This window comes from Engraulis encrasicolus, chromosome 5, assembly GCF_034702125.1.
Source record: "Engraulis encrasicolus isolate BLACKSEA-1 chromosome 5, IST_EnEncr_1.0, whole genome shotgun sequence".
Taxonomy (NCBI): Eukaryota; Metazoa; Chordata; class Actinopteri; order Clupeiformes; family Engraulidae; genus Engraulis; species Engraulis encrasicolus.
Genome location: NC_085861.1, coordinates 38,218,712 through 38,225,399, shown reverse-complemented (window position 1 = coordinate 38,225,399; position 6,688 = coordinate 38,218,712).

Below are 6,688 nucleotides of genomic sequence, written 5' to 3'. Positions count from 1 at the left end.
GACCTAATGCAGAATGGAAAAAGAAAACACCATATTCAGATGGACATATATGCAGCTAAATTTGAATGTAAAAAAGTACAGTTTAAGTAAATAAATGTATTAAGGATACAAATTAATACTGTTGTGTAAAGTTTATATTATATTGATGGATATGTCAAGGTTGAATGAATGAATGAATGAATGAATGAATGAATGAATGAATGAATGAATGAATGAATTATTTTATTTGACATCTTCAGTTCATATATATAAAATAAATACATGATTGAGTTTCATATAAACCGCACCACATACTTATATATATATAAAAAAAACAGACAGTCAGGATAGCGCAATAAAGCTCGGAAGCTTATTTCCATTGTGGTCCTTGGTGGTTTTATGCAATCCTTTCTCTCGGTGACCCCCCTGCAGTACCTATGCGACCCCCTAGCCAAAAGGGGAATAAACGTTTCATGGTATAGTCTGGTTTGTTATTAGCTATCCTACACCTATGTACTGTGATGAAGAGCTAGGCGCACATTTAAGGTGTAGAGATAGACAGATAAGACAGACAAGCACATACAGGCAGTTCTAAACAGATAGCCAATACACATACGCAGGTAGATAGACAGAAATACAAACTACCGGTATTCTATTTTAATTATAACTATTACAGTATATGACAAACTATTCTATTTTAATAATGTAAGATATGTCAATGACCTAAAAATAGTTTAACAAATTGTGCAATTATTATTTGTTCATAATTGTACAAAGTATTTGTCACAAATGCAATGGTCATATTGAAATTAGTGATGTCAGGCAGTGTCCTTACTTTGTGGAATTCATTCTGCCAGCCTAACAATGCACTTAAATTTAATCAGAGCTATTTAGAGCAGCCAAGCCTTTGCCATGAAAAACAAATGAATGCATCGACCTAACTGGGACAGTGACAGTGAAAAGCCCAAAGACAGTGCAAAACTCACAGAAATACAAGTACAATCAAAATCTTGAAAAGACTCGTACCAGAGACATCATGTGCTGTGCTGTTTTCTAGGGCATCAGAGATGGTTCCCCATGGATCCTCTTGCTTTCAACAAGACCAAGTTTAGCTCAGCGCATTAACCTGTGTTAGTGTAGGCTTCAAAGTGGGTACCGATTTGCAGGTGTGTGTGAGTGAGTTCTAGTCCACTGGTCAGTTCCCTCAGTCGGGGCTGCAGGAGCACAAACACAATCACCTGCTATGCCTTTCACATGTTGCCCATTGTTGGTCACAGCTTGTAGGTATTATCTACCCCTCCTAACTCCTCTTCTTTTTCTCTGCTTCTGTTTGTATTTTTTCTATACCTTAACATTGATTTAGGTACTTTCATCCATTTTTTCCTCGATAAATTAAGTAGGCCTATCTCTACAGTATACTCCGCTTGCTACGTTTGTTGTTGTCCCTCGAGACGTTTCTGTAGTCATACCTCCATTGCCTTTGCTTTCTCTCTCTCCATCTCACTCCATTTTCCACTACCTGCCGAGTGCTAATCCTGCTATTCTTCTGCGGATGGGACGGTAAGGTAGGGAGGTCAGAGCGTGCAATTGATACCTGGCCGCGCTACCTGTCGGCGGGGGGGGGGGCCTCATGAAAGATGCATAGCGGCGATTGCAGAGTCGGGTCAGAGTTTAAACACGCCACGGCACAGGCGGAGGTAAGGCAGGTACTGTAAGAGCATACGGATTTACTGATGCACCAGAGAGGGGCCCTGTTTACTGCCAAGCACTCTGGGACGTGCACACAAACACACTCTCATACAGAGTACACATGTACCTGTAGGGACCTGTAGAGGGCTAACACATACACACACACACACACACACAGCTGCTAGTCATAGATGTGGGAGTGAGATGCTGACATTAAGAGGGACCAATTATGCTTCAGTAATGTGTCACATCGCGTCACTGTCACATGATACTGAGCTTCTGAATACAATTTATACCATATGGAAAGAGTCACACGTCTCTCTCTCTCTCTCTCTCTCTCTCTCTAAGAGGTCAGACGGGTCTTTGTAAAGCATCTCATGTTACCCAAACAGACAGTGTCAGGTGGTGGAGGTCCAGTGGTAGGATGAATTCAAGGCTGTGTGTGTGTGTGTGTGTGTGTGTGTGTGTGTGTGTGTGTGTGTGTGTGTGTGTGTGTGTGTGTGTGTGTGTGTGTGCCTGCGTGTGCGTGCGTAGGAAACAGGAACTAATTACAAAGACAGCGGCCTTCTTTTAGATTAGAGCTACTGTGTGTGACTAACCTATTGTTTGACAACTCATACAATCAAGCAGTTTCATCAATATCTTATCAAAATCATTATATTGCTGCCATATTTAGAATTATGTCATTATATCACCATCGTCATCATTATCATCTTAATACTGCATTATATTATTAAGGTCTACACTAAATCAGTAACTCAGTCCACAACATAATGTTCTGTACATTTTATTGTCTTCCAAATAATAGTCATGGCGGACATTGAACAAGAGGTATTTTATACAATGCATGGTGTGAAATATCTGAAATACCGTTTGTAGCTTAAAATGTACAATTTATACATTATATACAGTCAAGGGTGTAGTTATACATCGTATGTTCCTTGTCTTTTTAAAACCCAAATTCAGTCAAAACCAGGGCCCGAGCATGAATTATTTGACTTTCTGCAGGTCCCATTTATGGGTTTTTTTTAAAATTGAAAGTCACAGAGTCACTGCACACAGTACATTTCTTGATGTAAAATGTATTGTGAATGAGATCCCACACGTCACCTCCACTTTAAGACACTTCACGCGTCCTGCCAGTACTGTGTGTTTGTGTGTGTGTGTGTGTTTTAGCGTATTTATTTGCACCTTAATTAGCCTCTTTTTATTTTTTTCAGACACTTCTTGTATATATTTATTTTCCATTGGTTATTATGTTGTTTTTATTCGCATCATGTTTTTTGTTCAAAGATTGCAATGTTTCTATGTTTTTTTTTTTTTTTTGTCTTTGTGTGTCTTAAGGGGCCCTCAAGTCCTTTTATCTGCCTGTCCAGCACTTTTGTCAGCTATCTTGTTGTATTTTAAAGTGCTGTATAAATAAGCTTTGACTTGACGTGTGTGTGTGTGTGTGTGTGTGTGTGTGTGTGTGTGTGTGTGTGTGTGTGTGTGTGTGTGTGTGTGTGTGCCCGCCCTGCGTACCAGTCTCAATACATCTCTTCCAAAGGAAGAAAAATATATCACACACCTGTACTAGCTCTGCCTTACAGTTTTCGAGATCTGGATGGGTTGGAGATAAAAACTAAGTGACACCCTTGGGTTGGGGTATGGCCCCCCAAATTGGGTTTCAGCAGTGAAGAAAATGACAGACAGGGTACCTTCAGTCAGGAGCTCGGAACACACACACACTCCTGTGTGCGCAGTGCGCACGCACACAGACACAGACACAGACACAGACACACACACATACACACACACTGCAAGAGTGAAAGACTGAAAGAGTGAGGTACCTTCAATCATACTGAGTTCAGCCCCTGTGGTCTATGGTCGTCATCACTGGGTGCTCTGACAGTGCCATCTCTCACCCCCTGCCCTCATCTCATAATCAAAATCTGATGTCATTTCATGAGTGAGTTTTTTTTTAACATTGAAAATCAAGAGATGACAGGTTGTACCATTTTCAAAGAAAATAAAGAAAATGTCAGATGACGGCCAGACTGTTACTTCAAAATAAAACTTGGAGCAGAGCGTGCAGCATTTTAAAAATTTTCTTTGACATTTATATGCACAGGAAGTCAGCACCTCAAATAAACTATTGGTGTGCGATAGATACCTCTGTTTTTCAAGGTTATGCAATTTTCCCATTTGGCCCATCTGCCGATTCCTGGGTGACATTTGCTTTGGCATTTCTCTCCATGTCCTCTCTAGCCCACTCCTCTACTCTTCATCACCGGTGTGATATTGGACTTCATTGAGTCTCACTACCGTTTCCTTTTCTGTACTTGTTAAGGGTGGAAGTAAGTCATTCCTACATGTCATCGTGATTACATGGCACATCACACCACCCACGTCCAGCACACACAATGAAATCGAACCTTTGCATTGCCTAGTCATTTCACTGTACACTGTATTTGCACATTTGCACATTGTTAAAACAACATTCAAGATGATATCACAGAGTGTATAGCCCTCTGCTATGACTGGCGCAAAGAAAGGTACAGTATATTTGCTGATCCTTGAAGGACTTAAGACAGTGCGAGGATGCACTGTACGCTTGGTTCAATCCAAAGATGATATACTTAAAGCTATTTTATGTCATCCACGGGCGGGTCGGAAGGGATGTCGGGGCAGCACTCCTGCACACGGGATGTCACCTCGGCACTCCTGCTATACAGCAACCAGGTCAGGAAATGCAGCTATTCAGACGGTTTGCCTAAACATGGATTTTGGGTCTGGTGCCACAGACCAATCAACAAAGTGAGCCAAGTGCAATCCTAACTAGGAGCGAACAATCCAAATCCTGTAAGATCAGTTTCCACAAAGTAAAAAAAAAAGATTACACAAAGGGAAATGAAGCTGATTGATTCATCAGGACAGTGAGCAGGAGGACAGGCATGATCATAATACTAAGGCATGATTTTGTGGACAGTGCTATGCTCAGGCAATTTAATCATGGGGTGAGATGGAGATTGATTTTGAGTCACTCACTGACTACCCACTTGTCACACCTGTAGGTGGTGCGATTTTTCTGCTCTCCTCTACTATTCGCTTCTCATTTCCTGTCCCTCCTCCTCTCTTCCCCTCTCACCTTTCCACTCTTCTCCTCAGTGCAGGATCTGGTCAAGGGGGAAATTGTGGAGATCACTGATGAATCACTCACTCACCACAAACCCCCTGTCGGTATCACAAATTGAACGGTAACACTTTAGTTGATGCTGGCGTCATACGTATGATATAACAGTGTCCTAACACAGTCATGCATATGTCATAAATATTATGTCAATGTCATAAACATTTTATGACTATGTCATAAAGTGACATTCGGGAAAGGTAAAGACAGCCCTAACAATGGCAACTTTTCATGACCATAAACCACTTACAACATTGACATCATGTTTAGGACCCGCCCATGATAAGAAATATATATCCCCTATATTTGTATAGCTTGATTAGAAATATACACTTTTATGTAGGCCCATAGGCTATAATGCTTTCCTGGGAAAGCATTGGGAATTGAATTGACCTTTGGCCAATTCCTTATCAGACTCAATGGCCATGATTTGATTTCATCCTTTTCATCCTTTGCGTTCGCCACAATTTCATTCTCTTGTCTCATTCTCTACACCAGTGGTTCTTAACATTGAACAAACGCCCCCAAACCTCATCATAAGCCTGCCAATGTCATGCCTCCTAACATCATGATAGTGACACTAGGCCCCTCTACTCACCTGTATCCTCAACGGCCCCTGGGAGACTCTAGAGCCCCTGTTGAGAAACCCTGGTCTACACTCTGCCTCTCTTCTCCTCTCTCCTGGAACTCCTGTCGGCATAAATGAAATGTCTCTGCTATTCTGTCCTCTGTAATGGGGGACCTCATCAAAGCTCTCTCTCTCTCCCTCTCTCTCTCTCTCTCTCTCTCTCTCTCTCTCAACAGAACCATTTGGCCTCTTGTTCACGCCAGTTTCTACATTCTATTGACTTTTCATAATGGGTTAACTGCAGAGAACTAATGTCAATGTGTGCACCATTTGCTGAGGTTTGCTGTGTGAGCACAATTGCTAATGGGAATCACTTAGACATTCTCCAAGTACTGTATCTCCACTCTCTCCTCTTCTATTGCTTTTCCCTCTCTCGTGTGCTCCTCTTCCCCGTCATGTTGTGATGAATAAAGCATCTCTACTCCCCTTTGCTCTCCTCTGTTCTTCTCGCATCTGCAATCCTCTTTTCTCCTCTCCTCTCCTCTCCTCTCCTCTCCCTCCCACCTCACCTCTCCTCTCCGCTCCTCTCATCTTGAACAAGGCCTTCCTGAACTTGATATTGACGTAGATGATGGGGTTCTCTTATTCTCCTCTCCTCTCATAGAAATTTGATGAAGGCCTTCCTTAATGTTGAAATTGGTGTATATGAGTTCTCTCACCCTCCTCTCCCCTCTTCAACAGTATTGTAGTATTTAAATGAAGGCTTGAGGGCGGATATATAATGTTTGTTTATAATGATTTATATTCAATTAACGTTTGTATCGACATCACTTCGGTGTATGAGGACAGAAGCAGAGGTGCATGTTTCAAAGACAGCACCTAGACTATAAAGCTGTTATAGCCTGATTTGCAATGCACTTTTATCATACTCAACTCTTTTCTCATTCAATTTACGTATGAGAAGATGTCTCCTGTAGTAAAAAATATATATCCCTATATTTGTATAGCTTGATTAGAAATATACACTTTTATGTAGGCCCATAGGCTATAATGCTTTCCTGATGATTTTGTTTCAGCTGAATTTCACATTCATTTTAAACAACAGAGACATGAGATGTTTCCTTGAGGCAGATCTGTCAAGATTTTACCCTTCTGTACAACAGAAAGAAAAATTTCTGCACACTTAAATCCTCTTTGTCTTCTTTTTAATAAGTCAAACTTTCGGTCTACTGACCTTCCTCAGGGCTCAGTGCATAACACAAAGAGGATTTAAGCGTGCAGAC